This window comes from Pteropus medius, unplaced genomic scaffold (assembly GCF_902729225.1).
Source record: "Pteropus medius unplaced genomic scaffold, Ma_sr-lr_union100, whole genome shotgun sequence".
Classification (NCBI taxonomy): Eukaryota; Metazoa; Chordata; class Mammalia; order Chiroptera; family Pteropodidae; genus Pteropus; species Pteropus medius.
In genome coordinates this window covers 7,293,107-7,313,995 of record NW_024350924.1, presented here as the reverse complement: position 1 = coordinate 7,313,995, position 20,889 = coordinate 7,293,107, and positions in this window count along the sequence as shown.

The window sequence follows — 20,889 nt, the reverse complement described above, 5'->3', positions numbered from 1 at the left end:
GTGCTGAGCCTTCGGCGGGGGATTGAGCACCCAGAGCGAGCGCACCTGCGGATTCGCTGGGCGACAGCCACACTTTGACCGCAGTCCTCAGTAGCATGGCCTATGGAGTCCCCAGGGCCCCACAGGTGTGTGAAAGCAGGAGAGAGGAATTCAGCGTAGGGAGGGAGACGCCAACCAGAGGCGGACGCAGGGCGGTCCCGATGCTCGGAGTCTGATGCGCTCCAAGTGCTGCTTTGTCTCTGGCGCAGAGCCAGAGTTTTGCTCACAGGCTCAAGATGGACATGAACTGTCAGGGCCGCTGTGGAGAGTAGCTGGTTCTCCAGCTAGGCCCTGGCCCTGGGAGCCCCCTTTCTAGGCTCCTCGATGAGGGGTGCCCAAGCCTGGGCTGGACCTCCTGGGGCTACGGTGGACCAGGAAAAACTCCACTTCTGGTGTATTCTCACCTCCAGACCAGGCCAGGACTATGCTTCCCTGTGTAGCAGGAAGGAGGACTGGTGGGCGACCTCTCCCAGGGTGGCCGGTGCCGAACGTGGGGACGAGTCACCCACACCTCAACTCACACGTAATCTCAGTCCTGTAGTCCACAGCATGAAAGCTTGTAACGTGGCCAGGGAGCAGGTGCAAGGGGGCCTCTGGGAGCTGCCCCCCACCATGGTGCTCCCATGGGCTTTCTCCTCTGGGAAACAAGACATTACAGCAACCTGAGCCACCAGTGGGGTCTTGGCTTCCCTGGGGGGCCAGCGGGGGCTGGGGACTGGAGCCGGGACAAAGGCAGGGTCACAGAGGGCCTGAGGTGCCGCTGGATGTGGAGGGGAACGAGGCTGATTTTTCAATGTGCTCTCGATCCTAAGCCCGCTCTGCCAGGGCAAGGGGACGCCCTTGGAAATGCCATTCTCGGCTCCCAGGCCTCCCTCGTGTGGCCCAGGGAACCAGTTCTCCTTTGCCCCCGCCACTCCTGGCTCATGAAGGAGGCGTGTGACTCACAGGTGCAGGGAAGGCAGCACGGTTAGGTGGGACTGGTTCAGGGGCCAGGTGGACGAACAGCACGTTTCCCGTGAGTCGCTTCCCCAGGGGCTCGGCAGGAGGCCGCCTCGTGCCTGTTCTTACCCAGCGTTCACTCGTTCTTATTTATGAGCTGCTGCAGGAGCCATTGGCTGCCTACCTTTGGCCCCTCAAGGCCAGCTGCGTGTTCTTTGTTCCCTAAAGTCTCACCAGAGTGAAATATTAACCGGTGGGGGGACAGAAGGGCCTGGGAGCCTCCGAAGGCCAGGCCGACGAAGGAGGGTGTGCGGGGGTGGGGGCGCTCAATGACCTGGAATTTTCCAGGTCTCTGACGGTCACGTGACCGGGGCAGTGTTTTCTTCAGGCCACACAACGAAGATGGTTGCCAGGGTGGCGTGCTAAACAACTGGACGGCGGGTGACCACAGCCATTAACAGCGCCATGGTCACTGGCGATCCTAATCTCAGTGAGGCAGGGGTGGTGGGAATGATCAGCACCAGGGCCTGGCCGCGGCCCTGCCCCCCCAGAGCAGCCTGGGGACCCTTGGGGACACCACTCGATGTCTCGGGGCTTGTTTCCTCGGGCGTGAAGAGAGGCTGGACGAGAGCACAAAGGCCCTTTCTGGCTTGGACGTTTTCCACTCTCCGCACTGAGCTCCATAAACTCCATTCATAGCCAATCGTAGTAACCGTCACCTCTGAGAAGTCATTCGGGCCTGCCCTCTGCCACCTGTGCTTCTCCCTGTCTGCCCCTCTGCACGTGGCCACGTTCCCTTTACCTCGCTCCCCTTCCCTTCCTCTTAGGGCTGAGGATGTCTCCTTGAAGCTAGAGCACAAGTTAATCACATGTCTTTCGAGTCAGGTGGACCCGTGTTCACCCCTTGTAGCCCTGCCACTTCCTAGCTATGTGACTTTGGCCAAATTGCTTGGTTTCTTTGTGTACCGATTTCCTCATTTCTATTAGGGTTTTGTAAGAATTACACACAATGCCTCATACACAAAGGCTCCGTAAACATAAGCCATTCTACAATTATAATTTAAAAGTTGGCCGACCCAGAACTAAGCCCTCTTCCCTAAGACCTCCTCCTTCAGTCTCTGTTTCTGCTAACAGGGACACTGTCCTCCTGATGACTGGGGCTTTGGGCTCAATGTCACCTTGACATTTCCTCCCCTTTATTCCCTGTAATAAGTATCTGCAGAAGTCTTCCTTACAGCTTCCTGGGGTCTGACCATCGTGGGCAGAAGGCCTTCAGGTCCAGGGCCAAGCAAGGGCTCAGTGCTCTGTGGGGATGGGGGTCCTGTCTTTGGGACTGGCTGGAAGTCGTACTTATCCAGGCACTTTTCTGGGGAAGATTCTCCGAGAGTGGGTGTGGCCCTCACTGGCCATGGTCCGGCGGGCCAGGCTACACTCTCTTGAATTTGCTGTTGACCTCCTCGGGGTCCAGACTCTGCCCTGGTGCATTCACCTTCTCAGGGCACCACAAGTTGTCATGGGGTCTTCCAAAGTAGCATTGACTTGAAACAGTGGGGCGGGTGGGCACATCCAGCTTTGGGAAAAAATTGAGAATTGCTTCTTCTAGAGGATGCAGCTCTGTAGGCGCTTAGTGGAATGTGAGCTGAGTTTCGGTACCTCCTTGGCCAGGAGACTTTGTGCAAGGCCCAGCCTGCCCAGCTTTAGGTGGAGAGCCTGGCACTCACCCATTAAATTCCAGGTTTCAGGAAGGCTTGGCCCAGGTCTTTCTCATCAGTGAAGTCTCAGTGCCCAGCAAAAGGCCCGGCACAATGGAGATGCTCACGAAATAGCGCTGAGTGTCAAATGCATGAAAGATGAGTGGCTTCTGCCTAGGGATGCTTGGTGCAAGACCTCTGATGCCAGTGGAGTCGGGGCGTTAAGGGCATGTGCTTTGCAGTCAGACAAAGTGGTGAGTTTGGATTTCGCTGTACCTCTTAACAGATGCACGATTTTAACTTCTCTGAGTCTCACGTTCCATCTTTAGGATAGGGGTGTAGTAACACCTGCCCTATGAGTGTAGTATGGATTCTCTGAGATGATGACATATGTAAAGCACCTGTGCCAGTGTTTGAGAAAAGGTCATGTTATAATTGAGGTCCCCTGGAGAGCACTGAGAATGGGTGTCCCCTGGCCTCCCTCATCTGAGGCTTTAGGGTCGGCCTATCAGGGAGCCTTTCCAGCCATTCTCAGTGGGGATCTCAGATGCGGGTTGAGGTGGCTTGTGGTCACAGTGATTTGTTCGCTCCTGGCACCCACCCCCACACACTGGGGCCTCAAAACCCATTAGGCACTCGAGCATTCAGTATTTCAGCTTCCCAGAAAAGGCACGACTTCTGTCGGTTGGATTCCAAATACCTTCTGCAATTTACTGCTTCCCATTACTGTACCCCCAGTTGCTCTTTTTCTTGGTCTTGGAGATCTGCCATCATCATTTAGCTGATCTCATGCTATCAGCAAAGACAAGGAAAACAATGGCCTCTCTACAGGACTTTGCCCTCCCACATCCTCAGGGACCACAAAGGCTACATGCTGGAGTGGAAAACTAATGTCCCCAGCTTCTGAGGATGCTCAGCTGAGAAACATAACACGCACATACCCACCGGTGTCGTGTCTGTTTTTGAAGCGCACAGCGGTCCGTCTGGGAGGCCGCCTCAGTGCATTTCATCCTTCTGCGGTGTCGCAAGCAGGAATCCATAAATGGCTCTGCAGAGGGGCTGGAGAAAAGTGGCAGGAGAGTGGAGGGGGCGGATTTTCCTAACAGCGGCTGCATGTGTCTGTGGGGACCTAAAGAGTACCTCGAATGTCTTAAGCCTGAAAGTTTGCTATTTAGAAACATCAATAACGGCCCATGCTAATTGACCAAGAGATCAAGTGACTTTGCAGAGACAGTAGAGGGGAGAGATCATGGAATAATGGAATGGACACGGGACTGAGAACCAAAAATACTTGGGTGCGAATCTCTGTTTTGTCCCGGGTTGGCTATGCGACTGACCGAGGCGACCATGTGCCAGTGCCTCCGTTGCCCTGGCGTGTGAGAGCAGCACGGGCAGGCGAGGGGATCGTCGAGGTCGTGGACTCGAGCCTGCGCCCAGCACATGGTGGACGGGAAGCCACGAGGGATGGGGCGGCACGGCCCCCGGCAGTCAGGGCAGACCCAGCCCCTGTTCTCGTCCTACAGCCTTTCTGTGGGGCCGAGGGGACACCTTTGAGAGAAGGGGAAAACTGACCTGTAGGATGTTTGGAATCCTTTTCCACGGCGGGAGCTTTCCTGATGATTCAGCCAGGGAGTCTGTCCTTTCCTGCCCAGATGACAGGATTTCATGGCCGATGTGAACACGCTGCTTCTATCATAAAGCCAGTCGGTGTGAGTGGAAGGGAGGGAGGAGGTAGATAGAGCAGATCACAAAGAACATCAGGTCGAGATGGTGTGAAGGTGACAACGTCCGAGAGCAGCGGCTCTGAGAGTGACAGCAGAACATTCCAGCTGCGGGAGGGGCGGCGAGGGGAGGGCAAAGGAGAAGGCAGGGCGCGGGGAAGCAGAGTGAGCCTCGGGACGGCAGCAAAGCCCAGGCAACAGCTGATGTCCGGTTCCTGCCGGGGGAGTCGGAGCAGCCCCTGCAAGGCGGGTGCTGGGAGACGGACCCCATGGGGCTTCAGGTGATGGGGTAGGCGCAAAATTTAAGGGGAAGCAAAAAATAAAAAGCCTCAGTAATCAAAACAAATGATATCCTAATGTGATATTTTTAATAGACTTTCTTTTCAGAGCAGTTTTAGGTTCACAGCAAAATTGAGCAGAAGGTCGAGATTTCCCACATATTTCCTTCCCCCCCACATGCACAGCCTCCCCCATTATCAGCATCCCCCACTGGGCTGATACATTTGTTACAGTTGATGGACTTACACTGATGCATCGTAATCACCCAAAACCCATAGTTACAGTAGGGTTCACAACCAACATTTTGCAGGTTGGGACCAATGTGTGATGACATGTATCCACTATTACAGTATCATACGGAGTAGTTTCAGTGCCCTAAAAATACTCTAAAATTCGTCCCTCCCCCTTCCCTAACCCATGGCAGCCACTGATCTTTTCACTGTCTCCATAGTTTTGCCTTTTCCAGGCTGTCATATAGTTGGGATCATTTAGTATGTAGCCTTTTCAGATTGGCTTCTTTCGCTTAATATATGCATTTAAGGTTCCTTCATGTCTTTTTTATGGCTTGATAGCTCATTCCTTTTTAGTGCTGAATAATATTCCATCGTCTGGCTGGACCACAGTTCGTGTATCCACTCACCTACTGAAGGGCCTCTTGGTTGCTTCCAGGTTATGGATAAAGTTGCTGTAAACATCTGCGCAAAGGTTTTTGCGTTCCATAAGTTTTCAGCTCCTTTGGGTAAATACCAAGGAGAGCAATTGTTGCATTAATGCAATATTTAAAAAAAAAACAAAAAACAAATTAATGTGAAAATATGAAGAATAAACTAAAAAGTACAACTACAGACACACCTGACCCTGAACTTGCAGGACCTGGCCTCGAATTCAGCCGCACTGGGTTTCATCCCTGCCAGTGAACAGCTTTTTGATGGAAATTTTCCTGCTTAAATCTACCTTTCTGACAGACTCTACCTATAGTAGCTCCAAAATTATTTCGTCTTTCTTGGGGCGGGATAATACCATTAGTGATTTCAAGTAATTCTCTGATACTTTTCTCATTAGAGAGATTACACATACACATGTACCCACACTTCACGCCTGGCGGGGGCAGGACTCTGTGTGCTGGGTAAATAAATGGGGGGAGGGGGACTGCATGATTTCATAAGTTGAATTATTGACTTGCGTCCCATTGTTTGCAAATGACTTCATTTGTATATGTGTTCCACCTCCCACCTCCTAACCAGCTCTCGAAGTTCAGAGGCGTTCGTTCATTTGTGCATTCGGCAAACATTTATCAAGCTCCTACTATGAGACAGGCGTCTGCTTGGTGCAGGGAATACAGAGGTCACTGACTTGGGCCCTGACCCAGAAGTGCTCACAGCCTGATGTGGGAGACGTGTCAGGGACAGTGAGGGTGGTAAGGACTGTGAGAGAGGCTTTCACGGTGCAGTGCACAGAGGTGGAGCATCTAACGTGCCGGTAACAGGGCGCGGGCCGCAGCGGAGGATGTAGCTAGTGGCAGAGGAAAATGTTCCAGGCAGAGGGAGCTTTGGGTGCAGGGCTGTGACTCCCTACTGCTCTGGGAGTGCCAAGCGGTATGCGGGCCATGCAGGCTCCCCGCAGCCCACTCCGGACAAATCCATGACCCATGCAGGGAAGAGGGGTCGGCTGTGCAAGCCCAGCTTCCTGGCGGGGGCCTCTCGTGAGTGCACGCGTGACACCCCGCCCTCCCCCGTCACTGCGTTTCTCACGCTGCCTGTAACTGCCGGGGTCCTTGCGTGTACCCCCCACCAGGCTCTCAGCTTCGTGATGCAGGGCGTGAGTCAGTATAGTAGCCCCAGTGCCCACTTCATACAATAAAATATGTATTCAGTGGATGGCTGAGTGAGTGAGTGAGTGAGTGAATGAATGAATGAACAAATAAATGGGTAAATGGAGGTATGAGCAACAAGTTTGAGCACTCACAATTCACTTAGCACCTGGATGCTCTTATGTTCCTTTTATGTTCTTTTAATATTATCTAACGTGTGGACTTTGGATACAGCCAGTGTTCAATAAATGCTTTTAATTAATTGTAATGCATCGATTTTATGCTCCATGGACTGATAGGAGCTTGGGAAAACTAGACCCGTGGCCCAGGCCTTATCCAAGAACCGAGAGCTTCCTCTTCCTGCTCCCGCCGGCGGAGTCCACAGGGCGAATCATTACGTGCAGGCTGGACCTTTAGGTCAGCAGCCATATTCTTTACAACGTGATAAATGGCCCCTGCCTGTTATGTTCAGCTTTCAAAATAAGACATAGAGGCGTTAAGAGCTATCCCCACCAGTGCAGCGATTAAAGGGCAGGTTAAAAACACGCCGTTTAAACATTCCCTACTCATTTCACACGGCTGCATTGAGTACCAGACCTTCATGAAGCAAACGCATCATTTATTAATCAGCCTAGAGATCTGATAATACAGCAGCCTGGAAGAGTGTGACCCAAGGTAGAGGGGGCGGAAGAGCCCATCGTTTGACGTCCTGGGTCCTCTGTTCACTTGGTCTAAACCCCCGGACACGTTACTTACTCTCTGAACGTTTCCTCATCTGTGCAGTAGAAACGGTGACGTCCGGCTCGCTTATCCACACCCATGCTACTGTGCAGGTCGTACGAAATCATCGAAATGAAGGTAGTTCCTGAACCACAATGTCCTGTACAAATATCAAGAGTTATTATGAACCGAAGTCATATTCTTATTTAAAAAGAGAAGTATGAGTAATATTTATAGATGATGCAAAATTGCTAGATGGCTGGCGACGCGTAGGTGGCAGTGAAGTCAGCCCTTCACTGTCCCCTGCCCCTCAACCCAGAACCTGAAGAGCAGGGGAGTGGGAGAACCTTCTAGAAGTTAAACTGGCAAAATCTGTCTCGAACAGATATGCTTAGCCATCTGCAGCCATGAACCAAGACGATGTGAGTATGTGAAGGGACTGGGATCCCTCAGCTCCCGATCAGCGGGATCTTGATGTTCTCCCAGGAAGGTGGCCCTGGATGTGATCGCAGATTAGACAGCGGGACGCTCATGGCTTGCATTTTACCGGCCCATGCCGACTGTGGTGTGACACTGTGGTCCACAGGGAACACACATCAGAAGGACCTAGGGACTGTGTACTTGTGTGCGCGGGTCGTTAAAATGCACCTGCCGGCACCCCAGAACCAGGAGCCAGAACCTCTGGCGCCGAGGTCAGGGAATCTGCACTTTTAAGACATACCCCAGGATCTCGAACAGCTACTTTCTAGAACCTGTTCGATGACCGTTCGTGTAAAGGCATCTCCTTAAGGCAGAAGCAACTTTTGAAAGATTGCAGGAGAAATAAATGATTTAGGGAAAATAGGGCTTATTTATAAAGGAAAGTTAGATATGTATAGGATTGACTGTATGAAGTCATGACTGGTTTATAAATATTTGAAAGGAACAAATTTAAGTGGTGGAATCTGGATGTTTTATTCAGGTAGCAGACAGTGTGAACAGGAGTCATGGAATGACGTAAGCAAAGAGAACTCGGGCCAGACATCAAGGAAAACAGCCTGACAGTAAAAAAAAAAAAAAGTTTTAGAATCATTTCACATTGCTAAGTCAACCAAAATATCAGTCCGTTCAGTGGAAAAAAACAGTTGGGCAGCATTTGAAAAAACAACCAATCGAGTGGTTAAAATTTCTCTCTCTCTCTCTTTTTAAACTGTTGTTTTGATGTCTAAAGCTTTGTTATCCTAAGTCACAGGATTCAAGGTTCTTAGTAAATGAAAACGTACCTTAGGAAAAATGTTTAGGACAGGAAGCGCCTACTAGTTCTGGCTGAGATCTAAGATGAGGAGAAGCAGAAAGTTAGCATGAAACTGCTCTGAACATCATTAGCTGGCCTTGGACCCCGTCCTGGATTGGTGTCAGCAGCAAAGAAAGTGACATTTATTGAGCACTGACCACGCACCAGGCCCTGTTTCATTTAATCGGCACAGCTTTGTCGGGTAGGTATTGTTATTCCCATTTCATGGATGAGGAAAGTAAGGCTTGAAGACTGTCAGTTACCAGGAAATGAGAAGCCTGTCATGCGAGCTTTCATCTCTACGCCTCCAACGTCCCTACTTTTTCTCCTTAAGCAGTTACCGGGCACTGTGGTCCTCACTGGTACTTCTTTCTGTACCTAAAGCTTCCCAAGGTGGGCTGATGAGTGATGACATGTACAATCGAACTCTCTCCACGCTACCTGGACACTGGGAAGCTCTGTGAGAAATTACCCTTATTTGTCCCATTTCAGATCCTGCCGTTATCCACGAAAACTTGATGTTTTGATTGCTAGTCAAATCAGAGTTCATGGGGCAGTCAGCGGAAGAGTATGCCACTTGGGCAGAGCCCAGAGGAGGTCTCAGAACCAAGAGCAATAATGATGGAAACGTGTCCTTCCCTCTACCACTCCTCCATCTCTTTCTTCCTCATCCTTATCTTCCTCCTGTTCCACCGCCACCGGCCTCATCCTCACCATCTCTACCACCATCACCACCATCACTTATTTACGAAAAAAATTAACATCATGTATTTCACATTCACGGACATTGCTCGCCACCACTCCCAACCCAAAGAACCCAAAGCAGTGTTCCGACCACGACATCGACCAAGGACGCCGACGTAAAAACAAAAGCAGAGCCACGATGCCTTCCTCCAACCTTTGCAAAAAAGCAACCGTGGACTCCACCGGGTACCAAATTGTTAAGGTATCCGCGTTCCTTTAAAACGAGACCAGATATAAAAGCTGTGAAGGAGCTCAGCTTCCTGCATGCAGTCCCTCAAGCTGCAGATCACTGGGTCAAAGGAGAATCTGGGAAGCCCCCGACCTCATGGTGCCAGTTTGTGTCTCTCTACATCTGGCCCTGAGCTGGGAGCTCGGAGCTCGAAGACGTTGTTTAAGAGGGCGCCTCAAAGCTTGCCTCACACGTAAACATGTGACGAACCTAGTTCTGTAGTGAAGGCTTTAGCTCCATTGGGAAATCTCAGGCTCGAGAATCCTCTGACAAACAAGGGAAAGGCCTGGTCTCAAGTCGGAAGGCTTGTTTTTGGAAGCTGAAAACCGGCTTGGGCAACAGTGGTTCTCCACTGCTCCCTAATTGCGCCCTCGCTGGGAGGCTGGGAAGCTCTCTCGAGGCCCCTGGGGCTTGGAGCTGGCTCTGCTTAGCTCAGAGCTCTGTGCAAACAAGCCCCCTTGGGCCTGCAGACGTGTAAACAGCTCTCCACTGACATTCAGATGCTACCTCAGCATGCAGGTTCCACAGCTGTGAGTGCAGAAGAAGGTCAGGGCCTGCACTTGCGTCTGAGGAATGGGGCCTGGAGAGGGGTTCCAGGACGGTCACTGGTCTCTTAGCGGGCCTGAGGATAGGTGACATGAAGAGGGGGTGCACTGGGGAGACGGGTGTGGAACCAGCTCTGACGAGGACTGTCTCATCGGTGTAAGGGCCGAGATTGCTCCAGTAAAGACAAGCTTTGCTGACAAAGGAAAAGGAGATTGAAAGGGAGAGATTCGAGAGAGAGAAGATGAGAAAGGGCGAGGTTCAGTAACGAGCCAAACGAGCCAGGCAAGTAGTTTTCAAGGAACTTAGAGTTATAAGGGTCGAGGGGTGAGGCGCTGTTTTGTCAGGCTGGTCCAAAGTCACAGCACAAAATTACATAGAATGAAGGAAACATCCTAAGGCACGGGGGTGTCGTGATCAATAAAAAGCGAAAGCAGTTGCAGGGGAGTCTGATGGGGGAGCACATACAGAAGACACTTCACCGTCGCTGAGGCCCTGTCTCCGCGTTGTGACTCTGTAGACAAGTCAGGAGAGGGCGAGGTATTTTCAATATCGACGGGAATTTCTCTTTTATGGACTGTGCCAGCTCTGCGTCTTGACTTCCCATTCTGGGCACGGTTGGCGTGACACCTGCTTCTGCCTCTTCCCCCAGGTCTCCCCGGGACCCTCAGTGCTGCAGAAAGAACGCTCAGTCATGTCCTCCCCGTATCGTGCTCACCCTCAAAGGGACAGAGTCTTCCTTCCCGAGTGGGACCCCAGCTGGCACCCCGTGTGTTGCTAAAAGTGATACCGATTTCTAAATGTCGTCCTCCAAAAGATCTCTCTCTCCGGCTTGGCAGCCTTCCTGTCCCTCATTTATTTTTCTCTTCTCGCCAGACTAGTTCGTAAGGGACAAGGACCAAGGAGCTTCCTGGCTCCATTTAAAAAATGGGGAGGGGCATGTGTGAGGATAGGATGGAGCATGAGAGAAGCAGGTAAAGAATCCATAGTTATCACTTAACTTCCCTCCAGCCATGCAAAGGGATTGCTTATGTGCTTTCTGATTTTAAAATTTTATGATTATCTCATATTGGAGGCAAAACAGGCATAGCAGTGAAGTTGACAGTAAAGTGAGTTTCAAAATTTCAGAATCCATTTTTCCACCGACTTCATGAGGCAATAGCTATGTTCCTGCAGGACGAGGAAACCCGGGGTAAGTGGAGGTGAAAACTCAGGTGAACAGGTAGAGAGGCCAGTTCTGTGGCAAATAGAATAATCTGTTATTCCAGAAGGATTACACCTGCTTGTAATCCAATGAAGGGGGGACAGGATCCAGTGTGGAGACGGGATCCAGTGAGGGGGGACAGGATCCAGTGGGGGGACGGTATCCAGTGAGGGAGACAGGATACCGTGGGGGGCACAGGATTTGGCGTCAAGCAGGGTCGGGCCCCAGCTCTGCCTCGTACAGGTAGTGTAACGCTCGGTAAACTAGTTAAATTCTCTGAGCTGCAGTTTCTATACCCGTGGAAAGATGGTAATACCAGTTTTGTAGGGTTATGATGAGGCTTAAATGAAGAATGTAAAGTCCTTGGTGTGTAGTAGGTACTCATAAGTGTTGCTTATTCATACCTAATAGATCTTACCTTTAGAGATAAGAACTGACTCATTGAAGGCCTACTATGTTCTGCTCACTGGCTACAGGCCCTCTACCTATCAGTAACGGCTACTACTTACAGTCATCTCTTGGTGTCCAGAGAGAATTGGTTCCTGGACCCCTGTAGATACCAAAATCCAAGGATGCCCAAGTCGGCCCTCTGTATCGACGGGTTCTGTGTCCGTGGATATGGAGGGTCAGCTTCACTGAGTACATAAAACGTGACCGGTGTTTTGTGACTTCACTGATGATGCTTACAGCAGTAAGCCTGCACAGTAAGCATCATTCTCCCCATTCTGCAGATGACGGAATGGAGGCCCAGAGTGGCGTACGATACCCCACAGCACTTGAACCACTCTAGGGTTCCCCTCTGCTGGCCACCCAGCCGCTCTCCCAGGTCGAGGGGGTTACTTACATATCTTGGATTTAAGGTCGCCAGATTTTGCAAATAAAAATACAGGATGCCCAGTTAAATTTGGATTTTAGATAAACAACAAATAAAAATTTAGTGTAAGTATGTCCCGTGCAGTATTACTGTCCTGTATTTTATCTGGTAACCCTGTTGAATTCCATAGCGTTCTCCTCCTCCTGTTGTGACCCCCTCTGGAAGTGCCAGGCGGTGCTCTCTGGCTTCCTGACAAATGGCGCCCCCTCCCCCGCCCACCCCCCACCCCACAAGTCCTGCGCGCCTGCACATTCTCTAACTGGGAAGCATTTGGAACGGCCATATGCATATTTTCCTTAAAAAGGAGACTCTATGCATTTATTTCTGCTGAGACCTGTAAATATTTTATTTGTTGCTGCTACTCATTTAAAACTCCCAAATTACCAAGTTTGGATTGGCAGATGTTCGCAGCGTTCGATTTTACAACAGTTCCGGTTGTCTTTTAATTAGATAGACAGTCAACTTAATTGGCTCCTCGTCAATAGTTTCAGGATATTTTTCAGCTCGATGAGAAGGGCAAAGGGACCATTTGTGTATAAAATAGTTCACTGCATGTCTTTGTTTACAGTAATGCCTTGGCTCTTACTGTTCTTAATGCCATGAACGCTGGCTCCCCAGTCAGTCAGATGTGATTCAGCCCTGACTGGAAGCTGTTCTGATGAGTCCTGCTCTATATTGAAAATGTCTGTGGCAACACTGAAGATGGCAGAGCAGAGGATAAAGCAGGCCTAGGAACTCAGGAAATGTGAGACTAAGTGTGGAGAACTCTGACTTGAACTTGACAATTTTGGAGCAATTGCCCGGGCTCCCTTGGGGATGTGAAAGCTTGGGGAGGAGGGTCGGGCTGGCCCTTTGGCTGTGCCTAGGGAGGGGGTAAGCCCAGGCTGCTCCATTATGGGACCCTCATGGTCCCAGATACCCCCACTTGTTTTCTTCCTTGGGGAAAAAAGGAGAAAGACATTCCTGCATCCAGGCTCCCCCCAGGCATTGTTCGTAAGCAGAGCAGATCGTCCGCATTCGTAAAGTTCACATCCTCAACGTCTTGGTAAATTCTCAAAATTGCACGGACATCATAGCATATAATTGCTGTCAGGTCTTCTCTGTACATTTCCTCCTCTCAAAGTTACACCTTTTCAGTTTTCACACAGTTTTCTAGACAAGATATTCGTAGAGATTCACAAACTGCTTATTCTTAGGTTTTTGCAGAGCTGACGGTGGACTCGTTCATGGCAGGGACCTGAGTCACTGCCAACTTGATGTTCTCCTTAATTTGTTTATGGCTCCTATTTTGAAAAATGAATGATGATCTTTTTTTAATCTCTTTGCTTTCATCATCGGTACCAGCAGTTTTTATTCTTGTGGCGTTCATATTTTTTATAAAGAAACATGAATTTTTGTCATTCATGAGAGGCTCTGTGAACAACAGCAAACAGAGGATAATAAGCCTGTGATATGATAAGGCAGCAAGCAGCTGGCTTGGCTCGCTCACTAACCAAAGGACCAGCGCCCATCAACCAGCTCCCGAACGGTACATGTGACTCAGATTTGTGCCTCAGCAAAATTAGAAATTACTATCTGTTCTAGATCTTTAGACAGACCAGCTCATAAAATACAGAATGCCAGAGGTCATGTTCTTGGAATTCCTTTGCATAGTTCTGTACCCCAGACTTGACTAGAACTGGCCACTTAACAATTAACCTCTTTTATCACAGTCCAGTGTTACATAGTGAAAAGGTAGAAGAGTTGAGGCTTTGGGGAGGTCATAATACTAACCTTAGTACCGTTTGCCAAGTGCCTATTATATGCCAAGTGCTTTCCGTTAGACTTTGCGTTGTAGGTAGGGCTAAACTTCCTGGATTTGAATCCTGACCCTGCAACTTACCAACTAGATAACCTTGGAAAAGTTACTTAATCTTTTTGTGACTCAGTGTCCTCATCTATAAACTAAGCATGTGAACAATGCCTACCTCATAGCACATAGTAAGCACCAAGTGTGTGGAGTATATAGCCCTGCATTAGTTTCTGCCAATGCGTTACATTCTGCAAGCAGAGAACAGTCGTAAGCTTAGATGGGGACCAAGAAGCCAGCTTGGATCTTGGAGTGAATGATCCTTAGTAACTATAGAGGGAGGGCTTGACCGAAGTTTATTTATTCATGTGGACAATCGAGACCTGGGCTCTGCAAGCTGACTGGTCAGGTTGCCTGGGTCTCTTTGGGGCCACATGTTCCTGAGTCTTTGAAATGCAGCCACTTCTACTGCGGAGAGGGGAGACATAGGCAGAGCTGGACGGTGGCTGCTGAGGGATGAGGAGGCCAAAGGGAGACTCTCTCCTGAGGGGCCTGGAAGGATAGGGGCGTCGCACACACAGGCAGGAAGTAGCACAGAAGAGTTCTGTCACCGACCCCGGGCGTGCCGCATTGCAGAGCCGAGTCCAGATCAGCCCTGATCTTGTGCCCCTCGGGGTCTGACTGTCCAGGACTCTGCTCTGGAGAAGATTCCGGAAGCCTATCTGTCCAGGCATGGCCTCTGCAGGGTCTAGTCCTCCCCCTCTACCCTGTAGGGTGGGGACCTAGAGTTCTAACACCAATTCTACGAAAGACCCGAGCGCTGATGCCTGTCTGCCTTTCTTGGGAGTGGGCCTCAGGCAGAGCTGAGCTGTAGGGGCAGAGACGCCGTCCTTCCCGCAAGGTGCTGGACTAGAGACTGCTGTGGGTCGAGCAGAGAGCTTTCAAAAAGTCCCAAAGGCTAAGATTTGGGGATTTGCCATATCAAGGGAGCCAGAAGCAGGTGAGAGATCCTGGGTTCAAAATCAGGAATTTAAGAATGAGGAGGCGAGCTCAGACACCAAGGGGGCCGAGAGTCAAGGGCTTTGCCCCGCAGGCTGGCGTGGCTCACGGACGGGTCAGCTGAGCTCTCGCAAAGAGCCTAAGCCGTCCATCTAAGATCAGCGCCTCAGCGTTTGAGCTGCACTCTCTGTCCACATGGCCTTGAAAGCGAGAGATGTTATTACCCAGGCTTTCGATCCCAAGTGGAACTGCTCAAATCCTGTATCTCCAAGGCTCTTGCCCCTGAAGGATGGGGTATTAGATGCCCCCCTCCCTGCCTGGGCTGTAGCCATGATCACATTCGTCAGCAGCTAAGGTGTCTTCAGACCCTTTCTTGTCTTGATTTCTCCAAGCAACCGTGTGATGGGCTGGAGTCGGGGGGAAGAGGCGGACTGGCCGGAAGGCGGGGTCTGCTGCCTGCCTTTTCTTCACAGCTTCAGACAGGTTGCAAGGGCATTGGTGCGGGCAGGTGCTGCTGGCTGGCGGAGTTAGGGTGCACCGAGCAGAGCAAGAAGCCTGAGTGCTCGTAAGAATTTTTGTTTTTAACAGTGGAGCGTGACCCTAACAGTTTAAAAACACTGGCATTGGCCTGAAACTTGTAGAATCGGTGACAAGGCGGGCATCCAACGGGCCTTCTGCGTTTTCCAAGCAGGAGGCGTATTTTGAGGAGACTTGCCCCGTGCCGATGGGGCTCGCCACAGCGCTTCTGTGCTGGCCTGCGGATTCGCCGCTGCCTGCTGCGGCCCGGGCTCTACATGCCTTACAAGGCACCTCAGGGCGTCGAGGACTGGCAGGGATACTGCAGGGCCCTCCGCAGCCCCCGGAGCCGCAGACTCTGGCCGCGGGACCGCTCTGCTCTTAGCACTCAGGGTGACCTCTAAGGGCTGTTATGGCGTCAGCCTGTTTCTGAGAAGGGATGAGGTGACAAGGTTGAGATTCCACTGGCCGTGCCCCAGCTGTGCCCTGAATGCCATCAGCTCAAGTGTCCAAGCAGCGCTGCTGGGCGCCGGGCAGACGACAGGCAGCTGTGAGGCGTTGCTGTGGAAACGGAGTCGCAGATGGCCACGCGGGCCGCCCTGCCGCGTTGTTCTCTTCGCACAGCCTTCACGGAGGTGAGGGTCATGCTATAAATAAACGAAGTCCCCGGCAGCCGCTGTCCAGTGTGCTGGCTTCATGTGGGACTGAGCGTGGTGGCCGAGAGGCGTGGCGGGGGCTCCCTGAGGAGCAGGGCCGAGGCCCTGGGGCCAGGGAGTCCGCTTCCCTCGAGTGTGCACAGGCGCGTCTGGTGCAGCTCCTGGCCTCACCCATTCTCAGTCACATATTATCGTTCAGATTATTACTATTAATGGTATTTAATCGTCTCTCAACTCGGAGATGGATCATAAAGGCCCTCTGACCCCAGGCGGCCTTGGGCAGGCGGGATTTAGAAACGCTTCTGCACTCCAGGCGTCCCCACCTCAGGGCGCTTCCATGTGACCCCATGTTGCTCTCTCTCCTTTGACTTGTCCCTAGATACTGGCAGCAACCCAGGGTGGCGGGGAGCCACTGGGCCACACTTCTGGGCAGTGCCTGAGGAAGGAGGGGATGGGAGGAGAGGCTGGCAGGGAGAGAGACTTGAACTACAAGCTCTGTGGGGAGCTTGGTCTCCAGCAAGATCGCACGTGCACTGACCCTTTGACCCAGCAGTCCCACTCCTGGGACTCTATCCCAAAGATACGGTGGCAAAAATACAAAAAGATGACGCTCGAGGCCATTCATTGAATCCCTCTTTAGAGAGTAAAAGGCTGAAAAGTAATCGAATATCCATCACTAGGAAAACGATTAAATAAATCACGTGCGCGCGAAGGAGTATTATGCAGCTGTCAAAAGGAATAACGAACAAACCTATATACTGCTCCGCAGATACAGCATTAACTCAAGTTGGAAAAAAGATGCGTAGCGTTTTATTTAAGAAAAGAGGGTATGAATATTTATACATGTTTTCTTATTTTTTTATGCAATCACAAATCATGACATACATAAAAAGATTACTAGTGGAGGAGAGAGTGGACGGAAGAGGCAGGACTATGAATCGGGTGGGTTGACTGGTGAGTAATAAGCTTTAGGTCCAGGACCTCGGCACATACGGGCCTTTTTCAGGGCCCTAGGAGAAGCCCTAGCAATTTCCTGTTCTTTTTCTTAGACACGTAGATGGACATGTGGCTCCTCCTGTGGGTGGCGTCTCTCGTGCCTCGCAGGAGATGTCTGTGTAGGCACAGAACAGAATGTGTCGATAAGCCGTGGTCTCATTCCTGACCCTTGTCCTACGGCCCTGGAGAATCAGGACCGCCCACTTCCGCTTCTGTGCGCCCCCTGCCCAGCTTCAGACATTAGAACACACGTGTTCTCTTCTCTGGCAGTCCCGATAACCGTGCCTCGTGACAAATCACTGGGATCGCCTCTCAATCCTGATGCTTTCCCCTGAACACACCGCACTTTTTCTAGAACCGGTACGGAAGGCACAAACTAAAATGGGACCATTTCCATAAAGATATGTATTATCTGAGAAGATGAACCCTTTAACTTACGGTCATCAGCATTCATACCGTTTCTCCTATTCATTCATTCGTGTCCTCATTGAGCTGGTAACATTTATTTGGCATCTGTAACCTGCCAGGCACTCGGCCAGCGCATGTGCATACCAAAGTGAATAAAGTCTGTCCCCGTGTACTTTAACACGGTCTTTAGAAACCCTTTAAAAATTGGAGCAGCCCAGTGAACGACAGCTTTGGGATATTGGCACTGGAACTTTTTGCTGTGTGATCTTGGGCACGTTATTTAACCTCTCTGAGCGTCTGGTTCTTGTTTACAAAATAGTGGCGTCAACAGCTACCCCAAAGGGTCGTTATAAGGGTTCTGATGTAACATTTGTCAGGCGCTTGCTGTGGTGGACTGTAATAGTTGCTCAGCGAGTTAATATTCTTTCTCTCCTGAAGGACTCCCAGATTGGCTGTGGGACTGCACAGTAGGATGGGGAGGGGAGGCACGGGTTAACCCGGGTGCCTGGGGCACGGGGCCTGTGTGAGTGGAGGCCTCTTGGGCAGCAGTGTGTGGGTTCGGGGCGCAGCGTGCGGGGAGAGCGTGAGGGCCGCCAGGGGTGTGTCTTGTGTTGGGACTGGGCGGGACGAGGAAGCTGAAGACAACCTGAGCCATTTAGCTTAAGACCAGGCTGTGTCCAGTGAGTGACAAACAAGGACTGTTTGATGTGACTGAAATAACCAGGCTCCGGAACGCTGGGTTTCTGTGCGCGTGTGTTTTCCCATCACTTCAGAACTTATTTTATTTCTGTTCGGTTGAACGTGGGTCTGAGATAAACAATAGATCTAAAATGCTGCACGGTCACCGGTGGCCGTGCAGGTGTGGCTGTAAGCGTCCCTTTGGAGCAGGCCGTGGTGTAGGGCGGCCTCACACGCCAGTGTCTCTGGGCGTCACACGGTCCATAGCGGGGCCTCTCTGTGGCATCTGCAGCGGGAGGAGGAGGGCTGAAGTACGTGGTGGGAGGGAGGCTGCTTTGGGGCCGGCCTCAGATGAGCCCACTCTAAGGTCAGAGGGGCAGGAGCAGGAGAGAGGGACGGTGAGAGAACCCTGCCCGCCTCAGGGCACAGCAAGGAAGATCTCCATCTCGGCCTTGCTTCTTAGCCACCCTCCCAGCCTCCCAGGCCGCTCCACACCTCCCCACACAAAGGTTGTCAGCCTCTGGACCCCAGCTTTGAGTCTTGGCTCGAGCGTCCCATCCCGCTCTGTCTGCACCTGCCAGTTTGATTTCCGACTACGTGAAAGACTCAGTCCTTTGACATGGCCTCTGCTTTCTACCCCATACCAGGCCCGCCCGTTCCCATGTCCAGCCTGGGCCTTGGAGCCGCATGCTGGGGCCCGGACTCCAGCCCTGTGAGGCGGGCAGACTAGATATCTGCACTTGGCTTCTGTTTCTGCAGCCTGCCCTCCCTGTCCTTCCCCACCCCGTTCTGCAGCCCTCTGCCTGTCCCTCACTCCCTCCTGCCTTTCTGTCTCCCCCCACCCCCTAGTGTCTCAGCCCTCTTTGCCCACACTGAGGGCTGAGCCCAAACAAGCGGCCAAATAAAGTGAGCGCCTTGGCCTGGATAATGGCTGGGTTTCTTCTGAGAGTGGAGAGCGTCCCCTTGGGCCTGGTTTGAGAGGTCAGCAGGGGGTGCCTCGCAGCCAAGCCCCCTGGGGAAGCGCAGGAATCTGCCGCTGAGGAAGCCCATCGCATGGAGAAGGTGCTTCTCTGGCCTGAAAGCGGGGTGTGGGGCTTCTGGTCAGTACCTCCACTGCCGGATTCATTCCTCCCGCTCCTGAGAACCCACTTATTTCTCCTTCTCGTCCATTCCTCCCCCTCCAACCCCCACAATCAGCTGGGGCCAGGGAGGGGCAGGGATCTGAATTCAGCTCATCTCAAAGCAATTTGAAAAGACAGAGCACTCTGCAGGCTGTCCTCTGGCAGTCTGCAGGATCAGCGCCCTCCCCTCCCGGGGGCTTGTTAGTGCGGGTGCTGGGTGGGCCACACTTGCGGCATTTACATAATCCAGGGCTCAGGTGTCAGGTGAAGGCAGCAGAAGAGACCATCACTTCACAGTGAAGGGCTTGGGGAGTGAAATTTCCATCTCCATCGATCCATTTCCCACTTGTAAGGTGGAGGGGGGCGTGGAGGTTCGCAGCAGGACAAACGGGGTACATGCGATGAGGGTTACGTTTTGAGCGGAGGGAGTAGCCGCCCCTAATTGTGGCTGCTGGAGTAATCGTTGCTGTCGCTGCTTGCGGCCAGCGTGGCATCTACTGGGCTATCGCTCAGCGAGGCTTTGGTTTTTCGCCACTGCCCGCTGGCCATGGTCCTGGGAAGAGGGTGTGGGAGGTGAGGGACGCTAGCCTTCTGTCCTTTGTGGCCTAGGACGGTCACGCTGGCTCAGAATTAGCCACCCTCCCGCCCTTGTTTCCAGAACCAACACTAGCCCCGAGGAAGATTTAGCTCTGGGTCCAAATCCTGCCTCTGCCCTTAATCGTGTGACTTTGGGCAAATTATTTCCCTCTCGGACTCTTCCTATCTGACAGGAATGTTACGAGGTCAGCATTAGACGGTCCTATGAAGAGGTTAACACAGAGCTAGTCTGGCATAGAGCAAGTGCTCCATAAGTAGTTACTAGAATGAATTGTCATTTTGGGGAGCTAGAAGTCTTAAGAGATGAGGAATATTCAACTCTCAAGAAAAGGAGAGAAAAGCAGGTTTCGTAATGTGTGCCAACCCCATTCTAGATTTGCCATCTTAGGCTTATGTATCCCTGTATCTAACTCCTCCTCATACTGACAGAATTCTGTTTCCTAGGGAAGAATTTCACGGCCGTTTGAGTCTCTGGCCCATTTGTCAGAGCAGGTATCGATTTCTATATATAATCATTTCCCATCTTAAAGATGAGAAAAATCGAGGTTCACAGAGATGAAGCGTGAGTTATCTAAGGGGGCATGAAGGGCCCGGGTCCCTGTCCAGGTCTCTACTGCAAAGCCCGGTCCTCCGGCTGTCACCGACCCCGGTCCTTCCTCTGTCACCGACTGCCACACGGCCGCTCCACTCACTGCGCCCCTGGACCACTCCCCTGATCCAAAGCGGCCCCCAGGCTGGTGAGATCACATCTTCCAAAGGCTCCACTCTGACTCACTCTGCCATCAGACTAACACTTTGGGAACCTCAAAAGTGACAAGTCCCAGACATGATGATTATGAAAAAAATTCAGAGTCCCACTGGGGTTTTACTGTATTAAGTTGTCAAGCTGTTCCGTTCGTACAGCAGGGCAGCTGTCGACTGCTGGGCACGTCTGTGTTTCCTACAGAATTCCTGACGCTGCTCTATATTTCACTCCATCTTTTGCCCTCTGGTCAGTCTCTCTATTCTATTTCATAGACAGAGCAAAAGCAGCACCAGATTGACAAGATCCCCACCTCATAAA